The 14801-nt window shown below is 35.6% G+C and overlaps 1 long non-coding RNA gene across 1 annotated transcript in view; it reads right to left on the reverse strand.

Annotated features, from left to right (window-relative positions):
- Positions 1 to 14452, reverse strand: part of LOC141489773 (uncharacterized) — an 88889-nt gene extending 74437 nt beyond the window's left edge. The window contains exon 1 of the long non-coding RNA XR_012468983.1: positions 14270 to 14452. This is a non-coding gene — a long non-coding RNA (uncharacterized LOC141489773). The remainder of the gene's footprint in view (positions 1 to 14269) is intronic.
- Between the last annotated feature and the right edge of the window lie 349 nt (positions 14453 to 14801).

Consider the following 14801-nt stretch of genomic DNA (forward strand, 5'->3'; position numbering starts at 1 on the left):
ATTTTTAGTATTTTGAATTTCAGAGCTAGAATTTCTGTGAGATAATTTAATCCAACCCCATTCATCATATCAAAAGGTCTAAACAGACCTGAAAGGGACTTCAAAGACTACCTAGTCCAACCTCCTTCATTTTATAAATAATTGAGATATGAGGAGTTTAAGTGACTTACCCAAGATTATACCACTTTGTTTCAATAAAAGAGGCATAAATGATCTGATCAGACCACATTTGGAATAGTCCATTCAAGTCTGAATACTGTATTTTAGGAAGGACATTAATAAGTCAGAGAGTACTTAGAGAATAGAAACCAGGATAGCAAAAAGCCTTGAGTTCATGTCATTCATTGGTTAAAGGAACTGGGAAGGTTTTGTTTTGAGGAATCTAAATAGAAATTATAGCAGTTCTCTAATAATTGAAAGACTGTTGTGTGAAAAGCAGATTAGACTTAACAGTTTGGGCTTAGCAAAAAAAAACAAAAAGAAGGAGCAGTAGTTGGAAGGGGGGAAAAGAGAAATTTAGACTTGATGTTCAGAAAAAATTTTCTAATAATTAAGAGTCACTCAAAAGCAGAGAGGTTCCAGAGATAGCAGTCTACTTGCCACTTGGGGTCTTCAAACAAATGCTGACAGGGAAGTTATAAAGATAATTTTTTTTTCAGTGATATGGTTGGATTATGAGACTTGCAAGTTCTCTTCTAATTCTGAGAATCTGTGATTCTGAAATAAATTCACCCAAGGTGGTTTTATGTCTAACATACTGTGATGAAGACTCAGAGCTAGTTTTTCCATCAGGGAAATTAGTCTTGACTTTTATTTCTGACAGCAAAGACTGCTTGCTGTTCATTAAACTAAAGCAGTAATTGACTTGACTAAGGTCCCACAAACAATCAGGGGGAAAGATTGGAAGCAAAATCCAAGAAAAATCCTCACAAGAGATTTTCTTTATTGCGTTCTTTCATTTTGGAAGTGAAATCAAGAGGGAATTTCTCATTCAGGACTACTGTATACCTCAATTCAGCTAGTAGCAACATGTCCTCTGGTCACCTAGTCTTTTGTCCAATTTTACCAATGGACATTCCCAACAGCTGTAACTTATATTTTCCCAGCTCCCAAACTGGCTGACTTCATCTTCACACAGAAACCCTAATCACATTGGCATTTCTTAGACTGTTAAATTGCATCGCCAGCTCACATGTAATTTGCTACCCACTAATATGGTACGATCATTTTATGAGTTTCTCCAGACCTACTGAACATCAAGAGTCTGGTTACTGTTCCCTCCTTGTGTCAGAAAAATGAACCTCTTATTTTTCCAGATCCTAGTTCCAAATGCCTCCACCAAAGACCCTCTCCATGCCTCCTATGGCATGGGGGGACCCCTGGGGTTTTGAAGGCTGTGCCAGTGGAACAAAAGCTACAGCTGGTTCTACCAAGTCTGAAAGGTCTTTAGAAGGGTCAGGTCTTCAGGGACAATGTGACTTCTTAACTGATGTACTATTGTTCTGTTGCTGCCATCTATAGGTTTTCAACTATAATGTGACTTCTTCAATGAATGGCTACTACTCAATTGCACCTGATGTTTTTCAAATGGTGAGGTTTCCTGCCTTAATCCCCCACCCTCTCCCCATTCCCCACTCTGGTTCCCATAGAAGAAGGGGATCTGTCAATTCACAGTTTTAGTTGTTCAGTGATGCAAGCCTTAATAAACTTCACTCAGTCTAATAACAATAAACTCACATGGGCATTTTTAAATTTGCCTTTAGAACCTTTCCAAGGTTCTAATATCAAGACACCACTCAGGGTGCCTCAACCTAACTTATCTGAGTCATTGTTCTAAATTCCTTTTAATTCCCAGGTATTCTTTAAATTATCCCAAGGACTCCATTTAGCAAAACTTCAAAGGAGTCGGGAGGAGTTGGGATGAGATATTTCCTTTCAACAGCCCAGCAATGCTCTTAGTTTCACGTAAGTCACTTTAGACCAAGTAAGATAAGTGATTGTTACTCTATTTCTCACCTACAGTCAGAATTTTTGTCTTCGTGTTCCCAACATTACAAAGCAAATAATTATACTTGCATTATCTATTATGCCTCCCAGGATTTTTGTGAGAGAAGTGCTTTATAAACCTAAAGTGAATAAATGAATGAGGGTGAAAAAACATTTATTAATTGCTTTCTAGGTGTCAGCTATTGAACTGGGCTACAAAATACAAGCAAGCAATGCAGTCCTTTCTCTCAAGGGTTCATAAATTGAATCTGAGAATTTTAAAAAATATTTTGAAAACTACATTTCAATTTCAATATAATTGGTTGGTTCCCTTGGTAATTCTTTATATTTTATCTTATTCATTTATTCTATCAAGATATCCATCAGCTTCACCAGATGGTCACCCAGGAGACAAAAAAGGTTATAAGAACCTTGTAATAGGGGCAGGTAAGTGGCCCAGAGAATAGAGTACCAGCCCTGGAGTCAGAAGGACTTGAGTTCAAATCTGCTCTCAGACATTTAATTTTTTACTTAGCTTTTTGACTTTGGATAGGTCGCTTAATCCATTGCCTTGCAAAAAAAAGAAAAGAAAAGAAATATGATAAGAATCTTATAATAATAAAAAAACAATTTATATAAGAGAACGATAGCCAAAAAAGATTCAACAGGGATGCCAGAGGAAATAGTGACTGGAGTCATAGGACAAATGATTGACATGTTCATTCCAGTAATGATAGTATTGATTTTTTAAATTTATTTTTTTAACTGATGGGACAAAATAAGCATTTCCATAGTATAGCATGATAAAAAGATTATTTTCACTTGAAACTACAAATCTTTTATCTTCAACTTGCTATTACTTTTAAAGGTATAATTTGAATTTTTAATATTTCTTCCTTCCCCCCACCTAGAGATGGCTACATTAGACGTTAATAGATATACATATATAGATATATAATTATTCTATACACATTTCTATTTATCAGTTCTTTCTCTGGATGCAGATAGCATATTTCTTGGTCCTTTATAGTTGATTTAAGTATTTATAGCATTCAGAATAACTTGGTGGTTCACAATTATTCTTTGAACAATATAGTTGTTTCCATGTACAATGTTCTCTTGGTTCTGTTCACTTAACTTTTTATTATTTCATGCAAGTCTTTCCATATCTTCCCAAGATCATCAACCTCATCATTTCTTAAAGCACAGTAGTATTCCATCACAATCATATGCCATAATTTGTTCATTCCCCAAATGTCTGAAATTTCCCTGAAATTTCCAGTTATTTGTTACCACAAGGTCGTTTTAGACTATGTGTGTGTGTGTGTGTGTGTGTGTGTGTGTTATTTTCCTTTTTCCTAAAGGAAATAGACCTAGTAGTGGTATTGTTGGATCAAAGTATAGGTAGTTTAATAACTATTTGGACATAATTCCAGATTGCTCTCACAAATAGTTGATGGTATTGATTTGATGACTATTATCAGAGTTAGGTAGGAGGACATGTCCTCAGAAGCATTAATGCTCTGCACAAATATGAATTAATAATATTAAGTGTAATAGTTTATCTCAGAACAAGTGGAAGTCACTGATGCATTGCACCAAACCAATATAAGGAATCTGATAGATAAAGCAACAAAAAAGAAAGGATGGGAAGTAATGCCAGGAAGCAAGGTTAGAATCAGAAGCACACTGCCAGGCCTAAGGGAAGTGTTAGAGGGACATGAAATCTGGGTTTTAGAGTACAAACTTTGAATGCCAACAATATGCAAATGAAAGGACTAATGCCTCCTAAACATGGACTGCACACTAATGAATGAAGTCTTGCTGACAGGAACAGATGCCTTTGGCTTGGCATAAAGTATAGAGAAAAGAGGAGTTGTGAATCTTAAAGGAACAATGTTTTTTTTTTCCTTCTAAAGGGAAAATAACAGACATGGAAGAGTGTATGCATAAAATCTTGTAAGTACACAGTATTTACTTGTTCTTTCTCCCATTAGAATGAATTCTCCTAGAGAACAAGGATTTTTTTTCTTGATAACCTTGAACAATGTTTAGTATATAATGCATTTAACTAATCTTTTTTGACCATTAACTATTTGAGGGAAATCTCTTATAGTAGAACTGAGAATCTAGCTGATCAAATTTGTCCTGAAGGGGCCAATGATAACATTTTTGCCTCCTCTCTCCTTTTCACAACCTGGGAAAATAGACATTAATTCCAAAGTTTTCCTCTTCTTTCATTTTTGTACAGAGAATGATAAAGTTTCTTCTCCCCCACTTCTTTTTTTTTTTTTTGAAATATTAATGTAACCTGAACCTCAGAGCTCATTCTTATGGGACTCTTTGCTTACTGGTGGAAAACAATACCCTATGCCTGAGTGAGGGACAGGACAAAGTTACAGAAAAATCTCTTCAACTTTTGGCTTCTAGCTTCAAGAAAGAAGATGCATAATGTCACTCTCTCTTCAGATCATTGCAGGAAGTCAGAATGAGAGGAGCTAGTAATCACTATTACATCTTTATCCTCAGCTTACTACACTAGAGACTTTGGGGAATTTCCCTTGGTGAAATGTAAGACTCTCTCTTGATTGAACTGAGTTACCTCATTCCCAATGAAAGAGTTCCTTCAAGCTGTATTGTTTTGATTTGGGGGTTTTTCAAGGCAATGAGGTTAAGTGACTTGCCCAAGGTTACACAGCTAAGTAAGTATTAGCTATCTGAGGTCAGATTTGAACATAGGTCCTCCTGACTCCAGGCTGATACTGTGCCACCTAGCCCCTGTTTTTGTTTTTGTTTTTGGTGGTTTTTGATTATTTGGGGTTTTTTTTTGTTTTGGCTAGTTTGTTTTGTTGTTGTTATTGTTGTTTTTGGTTCAAGCTGCATTGTTTGGAATGTACTCCTGTATATATACTTTCTCTGATTTGTGTTTTGGTATCAATTTAGATAAATGGGTTTATTTACTATTTCCTATGCGTGTGTTTGTGGAACTGGTATTTGGTAGAAAGGAGAATCAAGTCTTGGATATAAAGTTTGACCCAACACTGTCCCATTAATGAACAATGATAAGGAGTTAGCTTGAAACTAAGACTTACATTCTACAGCCCAGTTTCTTTCTTTCTCTCTCTCTCTCTCTCTCTCTCTCTCTCTCTCTCTCTCTCTCTCTCTCTCTCTCTCTCTCTCTCTCGCCCTAACTTGCTTTGCTCCCTTCTTCTGGCAGAAATTAAAATCTCTTTTGGGGAAAAAAGAACTAAGTATGAAAAAGGTAAAAATATGCTGAAGATGGATCTCTTTTGACCTCTCTGTGAGTCCACAAATGAAAACTCCAAGCTACATTAAGAAAACATTTTGAAATTAACCTAGCCTGAAGTTTTTTTACTAATCTGAAAAGGAAACCAAATCAATCTTTCTATAAGTTCTGAAACAATGTCTCTTTCCCCCTCTATCTGTTGAAACCAATCCTCTCTGTTGAAATTATTATATTGAAGATATAAGTAAGACTAAGGGTCCTTAACTTCCCCATTTAGAAATATAACCACTTTCCCACCTCCTTGAGGGGATTAGGATAATGATCTGCCTAAAAGAAGGAAGTCTTTCATTATTTTTGAATGTTGGTGCCAAAGCAGTTCTTTTCACCCTTGCCTTCTCCTCCCACAAGCAGTTGAGTGCAAATTAGAAAGAGAATCATAGTGATACATATTATTATATTTTATAAACTTCCCAAAGGAGAGCAAAAGTTGCTTGTGGAGTTTTCTCCCAATGAGAAGAAAAATAAACTGACCACCATTGCTCCCTAGGAGTTGATGGGCACATTTACACTGCCCTTTTCCTTGGTTTTCCACCCCATGCATGTGCAAAGAAATCTCTCTATGTGATAGACCTGAGGTTGTAACTAGAAAATAGAATTAAGATAAGTGGACTGAAGGAATCTGAAAACTCCAAGTTCCAAGAGTAGGCCAGAGAAGGGAAAGTTTCCCTTCTCATTTTCTAAAGTAGTTAAATAGGGGAATCTGTATGGTGGAAAGGTGAAAGGAGTTCAAAGATAAAATTCAAATCATTTCAAAAAGCATTTATCAAATGTCTGTTCAATCAGTTGGGGGTAGCTAGGTGGCAAAGTGGATAAAGAACTGGGTTTGAAAGACTCTTCTTTGTGCTGTTTACTAGCTGTGTATCTAAGACAGGTGGATTCATCCTATTTACCTCAGTTTAATCCTCTGTAAAATGAGCTGAAACGGAAATGATAAACCACTCTGGAGTCTTCATCAAGAAAACCCCAAAATGAGGTCATAGAGAGTAAGATATGAGTAAAAAAAAAAAACAATTTAACAATCCAGTCAATTATAAAAGCCTATTAAGTTCTTACTATGTGACAGACATCAGGATAAGCATTGGAGGGTACAAAAAAAATAAAGAGGAAAAACAGTCCCTACACTCATGGAGCATACTTTCTAATTGGGGAGACAGCACATATATAAATAGATATATAAAAAATGTAAAAAATAATGGAAGGTAACCTTAAAAGGGTACTATGTTCAAGGCACAATACTAGGCATAGGGAATTTAAAAAAGAAAAGAAAAAGATCCATATCCTCAAGGAGCTTATGTGAACCATTGGAGGACTGAAATATATTTTCAATTACTGAGGGCAGTGGTTCTCCAATGATATGCAGCAAATTCCCACTTGGATTGCCTCAAACTAGTTTAAAAAATGAATTGCTCCAGTAAGACCATCAAAATGTGGTGCTTAATTTGGAGTGCTAACTGATGGAAACATTGAGATTTAAAGAGGAGTATCTGACCTGGTCCAAGGAGATAAAAACTATACATACAAAGCTGAGTACAGAGAGGCGCGCTGGAGCCAACTCAAACCCACTTTCCAACAATTTTTAAATATTCAGTATGAGCACTGGCACCTTGGAAATTAGCAAACACTACAAATCAGGGTAATAAAAAGGGGAGAATATGGGAGGGACTAGTCCCAAGAAAAAAACAAACTCTAAAGATATACAAAAATATTTAAAGCAATTCTTTTTATGGTAGTAAAGAGTTAAAACTAAGATGGAATAAAGGGGTTATGAGATCAAAAATATTTGACAACCACTGGGATAGATACCCTATAAGTGCCAGAATCGCAAATAGTGGTCATTCTTTCCTCTTGCTAGTAAAGATAATTTTTTTAGAAGATTTTGTTAATCTTGTATCTTTTCAATATCTCACTGACTTCATCTTAAACCTCAAAATAATATTGGCTTTGTGCCCAGATTGCATTTTATATATTCAGCTTTTCATGATCAGAAAATGATCAAAGCCTACCATTATTCTCATTGCTATTATCTTTAAACAAACTGAAAACCATAACTTGTAAATGAACAAGTGGATTTCCAATTATATTAAGATCACATTAGCATGCAGCCCCCAAAAAAAGGAAAAAATCCATGTTTGGCAAACTTCAGTGGATAGATTGAATGACTCAATCTCAGTCTTGTACTCAAACTTCTGCAGTTTGATTCTGTTGGCCAGTCCCTTTCTCCTATATACTCTTTTTACCCTGACTTTTCATGACACAGGTCTCCTGGTTTTCTTCCTACCTGTATGTCCCCTCCTTTTCAGTTTCCTTGGCTGGATCATCATCTGTATCCTACCCCTTATGTATGATAAATGTTATCAGCTGATTCCCTCAAAAAACTATATACCTGACACCCTTTTGAGTTTAATCTATATTACTAATATTTTCTATCACTTTCTTAAGTCTAGGCAAGCAACAAAACAATAAATCTGTCCCTGATTTGCAGTATTTGCTGATTTCTAAGGTATGAGTATTTACAGTGAAAAATCTAACAGGTGTCTCCTCTGGACTTCTCCTCTCTTTTCATGATTTCATCAGCTCCCATAGGTTTATTAATCATCTGTATGTAGATGACTCCCATATCTATTTCTCCAGTCTTACCTCTAACCTGATGTCTCATATCACCAACTATTTGTTATATTTCTCCAACTGGATATCCCATCTGTATTTCCAACTCAATGTGTCCATACTAGAACTCATTATCTTCCTTCCCACTCTGCATGGGGGAATAAATTAGAATGGGGAGAGGTGTGAGGTAAGGAGACCAAAGAGGAGGCTATTGCAATAAGCAAGGAGAGGCAAAAGAATTTTCCTTATCTTGGAGTTCCCTACATTGACACTTACAGGTCAAGACAAAAACAAACAAAAATAATTTGTACTTATTGTATATATTTTGTTTCCCTCAAATGGAATGTAAGGTCCTTTAAAGGCATGTATCTTTCTTTTTTTGGAATTTTTCACCAGCACCCAACAAAATGTCTAACACAGAAGAAAAACATGATAAATGCTTGCAGAACTGAATGAAATGAATCACATTATTTCAAAATTATGTCATCTAAATAGTTCCTTTATGTTATACCTTTAGCAATCATTTAGTGAATCTGCCTTCTCAATAAGTCTATCCCCAAACTGCTGAAAGCATTCAATTACTCAACTAGGCACCAGATTTTGTGATATTAAGCAATGAAGTGCTAATGAGAACCATGTGTGAGTAATAAAAGTGTTCATGGGTTTGGTTGACCTACAAAATAAAAGATGGAGATATTACTGTTCTTCCATAACAGTTGGCTCAAGGTGGTCAGGTGATATGTGCTTGGTCGATGTGGAGGCCTCTGAAAGATTCAGGATTGTACAGTGATCAGGTCAACAGAATTTTGAGATGGGAGAAACAATGTCATTTATATAATGCCCTCAATTTACTGATGAGGAAAATGAAGCCAGAGAAGTTAGGTGAATTGTATAAGGTCACTCAAGCAGTATTAGCAAAGCAGAATTCAGACCCAGGTCTTCTGAATCTAAGTATAGTATTCTTTCTATTGTACAAACACACAATCAATTTAATCCACTGACTTCTGAGTTTTGAAAATCTTTGCAAGAACCTTTCATTCATTGATTGTGGAAATAACAAATTTACTACACTCTCATAAGAAATTATACAATCTTGAGTAACTCAAAATTTCAAATTCATTTGAAAAATAAACAAATCAAATTGCCTAAAATGAATTATTATTTTTCACATGATTTCACTCTTTCCTCATGAATTGTATTTTAAGAAGAAAATTGAATATAGAGATGTACTTTTAGTAAGGGAGATCTGTGCTACATCCTGCCTCAAACATACACTAGCTTTGTGAACTTGGGCAAATCATTTGGGCAAAGCACTATTTGAACCTCAGGTTTCTCATCTGAGAAATGAAATGGTAGGAGTGTATAATGTATGTGTGTGTAGATAGATAGATATAGATAGATAGATAGATAGATAGATAGATAGATAGATAGATAGATAGAAATAGAATGATATATAGATATAGATATAGATATGCCTATATATACATACATATATATATATATATTTAAATCTATGAAATCTAATACATATATATATATTTAAATAATTTGGTCTGGGGTCAGAGGACAATTTCCTTTCTTTAGTCTCAAGAAGATTCATCTTCATGAGAGCAATTCTGGCCTCAGACATTTACTAGTTATGTGCCCCTAAGCAAGTCACTTTACCCTGTTTGCCTCCATTTCCCCATCTAAAAAATGAGTGGAGAAGGAAATGGTAAACCACTCTAGTGTCTCTGAAAGAAAATTCAAACAGGATCAAAAAAAGATACAGACAGTACTGAAACAACTTAATAATAAAAATCTGGTCTGGCATTCACATGATGAAATATGATAAAAAAAAAAAAACTAGTCTTACAAACAGTTTCTCAGGAATGCCTTGCAAAGCATATCTGTCCAGAAGATGACATAATTCCTTTCCAATAGAGGCAAATTCATTATCTTAAAAAGTCTAACAGTAAAAGAAATGTCTAATAATATTCATGGGTTTTAGAGAAAAGATATCTTTGATGATACATTAGTTTGTATCAAGAATGGGAGTACTTCCCATGCATCTAAACTCTGGCTCCTTTTGTTGCAACCTAACTTCTGGTTCCTTTTTAAAGGGCAATGAATGACATCTTAAATTGGCATTCTTAATAAATATATCATTTATTTGTTTGTTTATAATAATAAATAATTGAAAAATGAAATGATTCTTTTGTGCCTGTGACTTAGGGATTGTATCAGAGAAAATTGTCCAGTGAGACAGATACCTGTGGAGGAACCATTCCACTAAGTAGATTATAAGAAGAATAGTAAAAAGGCTTCATTCTCTTTTAAGCATTTGACTTTGTAGTTCAGCTACCTACTTCTCCCTTGCAATTCCACCAAGAGAGGGAAAGTATTTCTCTCCATCCTCACTCCCTAGCAGAAATGACAGCTACAAGCTGATGGCAGCAAGTACATGTGCTTCTTAGATGAACCTGAGTACCTGGATACCTTCTACTTTTGAGTTCTTTGAGGACAAGTGGGCAACCAGCACCTAACAAACCTGAAAAAATGAATGTGTTCAGCCCTGATATCTACCTTTTGAGTTTGAAGGTTCCTGAGTTCCTGAATCAGCTTAATTTCTCCTTTTCTCCACAAGAGTTGAAATTTTCAACCTTTTTGTTTTTAACAACCTATGAATGTTTATACTTGAACTGAAGTACCTGGATAAAACTGTTACAATTATTACTTCTTAGTAATTTGACAAACTCCATTCAATTTCCTTTCTTTAGTCTCAACAATTTCATACTCACACCTATCTTCCCTCAGCCTTATACTAATCGCCCTGTTTCATCCATTTGCCTCACCTTCCAAATGTTCCATTTGACTTTTTTTACTTACCTTGCCTTGGCAACTACCATATCCTTCTTGAGTATATCTTTTTAAGGAAGTTCTGCTCCCTGATCCTCTTTGATTCTTTTATGTCCTCTTTGTACTGTAGTTGTCCTCTTTCAATGCAGAAGTAAAATCTGGGACAAAATATCTTTGTAGATTGGGATGTTTTCAAAAGTAAATAGTATGATAAAGCAACCAAAAAAGAAAAAAGCTAATGTGCTTTTGGGCTGCATGTAGGGAAATATAATTCCAGAAAGAGGGAGGTGAGGATCCCATTGTACTTGACTGTTGTCAGACCTCATCAGTAGCACTGGGTTCAGTTCTGGGTGTCACAATTTAAGGAGGATATTGGGCTGTAGAGAATCAAAAAAAAAAGGTAAAAAAGGATGATAAAGAGTCTTTGGGGGTGGCTAGGTGGCGTAGTGGATAAAGCACCGGCCTTGGAGTCATGAGTACCTGGGTTCAAATCCAGTCTCAGACACTTGTTAATTACCTAGCTGTGTGGCCTTGGGCAAGCCACTTAACCCCATTTGCCTTGCAAAAAAAGCCTTAAAAAAAAGAGTCTATGTCATGTAAAGATGGGTTGAAAGATCTAGAGACAGTGTAGTGAAGAAAAAATTTTAGGGTATATTTGATAGGTTATTAAAATTTTTGAAAGGCTCTTTTGAAAGGAAGGATTCATTTTTCTCCATTTGTCACCAGAGGACAAAACCAAGACAAATGGATGGAAATTACAAAGAGGCCAATATAGTATCACTTGATGGGTAAAACTCCATAATAATTAATTAAAGTAACAATTAATTAGGACTGTGCAAAGTTGGAATGGACCACTTCAGGAGAAAGTGGGTTCCCCCTTCAGAAGTCTTCAAGTAGAAGTTGAACTACTACTCCTTAGGTATGCTGTGATGATTATATCAGTACTTTTCTTCATTGATCCTGTCTTTTCTGAAGATCCAAGAATGGCAAAAGAAGATCTGATTCTCCTTTTATACATTTTTAGGTATCAAATGAAGGATTTCAGTCACAAAACAATTTTTCCCTTGCATTTAAGATTTGGTTTTTAAATTGTATCTTCTTTAAAATATTACAACATTTAATGAAAAATACATTTCAAATCAGAACTATATGTATTTTTAATTAATAATTTATTCCTACTTTCCAAATAGTTTTGAGATCCCTAAATTTGTACAAAATTATGAATGAAAAACTCAGGTTCAAATCCTGCATTTGGTACATACTGGTAGTAGCACCATGGACAAGTTACTTGATCACTCAAAGATCTAAAACACTTGTAGTTTCAGAAAGGGTACTGACTAACATGTCTAAACTTTCCTAAAATCACAGATCCAATTCTAGTCCTGTGATATAAGGATAAATTGAAATACATGTAAATATTATATTGATAAACTAGTAGTTTGTCAAAGTACCTTACAATAGGATAATTTTCCTTGATCTAATTCTTCATTTAGATATTTTTCATAGTGGTCCAGTCATATGAAATTCATAGAAAATCATAAACTCTAAAGAGATAAAGTTGTAGGTCACCTAAATGACAAAGGAGAAGCTAACCCTCTAACACACTAACTTTGAGAGGTAAACAGAGGCATCAAAACATCACCAACCAATCTCAACTGAAACCTCACTATAATACATCTTTTATTCTTCCTTAATAGATTCTCTATCCCACTCACTACAATAGGTATTCCAAATCTTTTCTGTTCTCAAGTTTCTCATGGCACTTCTTCCTCAACTCTCTCAGAGGAAGATCTAATCTTACCCTTTACCAAAAAATAAAAATTTTAAAAATATCAAAGCTAATCTAAAGGAAGCTTCTCTTCACATTTCACAACTATATAATATTATCCCCCCATTATTTCCTTCTTTATTCCAGTCTCTTGAGAAGATGACCCTTCTTTAAACAAAGCTGAATGCCTGCAAATTGTATTTCTTTTCCCTTTCCTCTCCCCTTTTTTTTCTCTCCCTTCCTCTTTTTTCCTCCTATTGTTTTCTCTACCTTTCTCTTCCTCTTCTGTGTGTCTCTCTTTGTGTGCATATCTCTCTTTCTCGCTCTCACTCTCTTCTTTCCTCTTTCCCTCTTTCTCTCCTTTAAAATCTCAGAAATAGGATCCAGTCATTTACATCCTAAGACTAACTTCTGTCTCCTCTCATTTACCTATACCTTCTGTAATCTAAATTCTAGTCCAATCCCCCAAATATGCCTTCTGCAAAATCAACAGTAAAATCTTAATTGTTATATCATCTTCCTGATTTCTCTGAAGCATTTGACACTCTTGACCACCTTCTAGATACTCTCTCTTTTCTGGGTTTTCGTGATGCTATTCTTTTCTGATTTTTCTCTTGCTTGTGTCCTCTAAAGAACTATAAGCACATCTCCAAGGATCTGTCCTAGGTCTTCTTATCTTTTCCATCAAAACTCTAACTTGATGACTTCATCAGTTCCCATTAGTTCCATTATTATTTCCATACAGGTGATTTCCAAAATTATCCAATCAAATCTCTTTCCTGAAATTCATTACCAGATAACAAATATTGTACTGGACATTTCATACTGAACATCCCACATCCATCTCATCCTGAGCATGTTTAAAGCAGGACTCTTAATCTTTGCAATAACAACACCAATAACAACACTCCTCTTCCAAACTTCTCTATTGTGGAACACTATTATTCAGAGTACCACCTTCCTTTTAGTCATGAAGGCTTAAAAATTCAATATCACCTTCACATTCTACCTCACCTCATATATCCATTCATTTGCCAAATTTTGACTTTTCTATATCATTTTTTCACACTTATACAAAAACTACACATTTAGATCCTTGTAACATCTCGCATTGCAATAGTATCCTATTTGGCCTACCTGGATTTCGATCCAACTTCCACTGCCAAAGTGACTTTCATAAAGCACAGATCTGACCATGTCACTCCCTACTCAATAAACTATAATGCCTCCCTATTACCTCTAGGAACAAATATAAACCCCTCGACCTTAAAGCTCTTCAAAAACTGGACATTTTCAATCTTCTTCAACATTCCTACCCTCCACATACCCTTTGATCCAGTTTACTGGTCTTACTATTCCTCACATATGACACTTCCACCTCCCATCTCTGGACCTTTACCCAAATTGTCCCCTGTCCCTAGAACACAGACCTTCCTGCCTTCTGCTTCTTGGAATTTCTGGCTTCTTTCAAGTCTCATCTAAGGTAACTATGCAGTGAGATCTAAAGGAAGAACTTCAGATCATTGGAAGAAATCCCCCTTTGGAGGATTTTCTGTGAAATATAAATGAATCCCACAAGATAAAGTAATTAAAATAATTACAATAGTTCTTGTCTCCTTCATTATCCAAGAAGATCAAAATGACATCACCATGTTAAAGATAAATTACAATGTTTCCAACTGTGGTTGATCAGACCAATATGAGCTTGGAATACTCTACCACAGGTCAGACACAAATAATCCATGTGAAGACCCCTACTTACCTACCTCATATTTCCTTTGAGCTGCTTCAATTCTGCCTTGTTCAAAGAGCATAGCACCTTCTCTGATGTGTGCCCCCCAGGCTGAGCAGCAGTCCTGTACCAGTGTCTCCTATGTCGCATAATAAATTCTAAAGTTCTTAAGAGAAACCTCCTCCTGGTATGGCTTCTTCTGACCCCCTTGTGAATACTTGCCCTGTCTGAGTGATACAAAAAGTAGGCTTTTTGGCAAGCATATGTTTGGCATTCTAACAACATGACCAGTTAATTGTAGTTGCTCTCTCGGTAGTAACATTTGAATGCTTGGCAGTTAGCTCAAGAGAAAACCTCAGTGTCTGGTATCTTCTTCTGCCAGTCTAATATCTCTTCTCTCCCACACTTTCTTTCAGAACCTCCCAAATACTGAGATAGCTCTGGAAATGCATGTGTCAACCTCATTATCAATGTGTACCTTCCTGGAAAGGACACTGCCAAAATAAATGAGCTTGTCCAAAACTTCTCCATTTGCTATAATGGATGGTTTCACATATGGATAGAGT

The sequence above is a fragment of the Macrotis lagotis genome, chromosome 5 (genome assembly GCF_037893015.1).
Source record: "Macrotis lagotis isolate mMagLag1 chromosome 5, bilby.v1.9.chrom.fasta, whole genome shotgun sequence".
Classification (NCBI taxonomy): domain Eukaryota; kingdom Metazoa; phylum Chordata; class Mammalia; order Peramelemorphia; family Peramelidae; genus Macrotis; species Macrotis lagotis.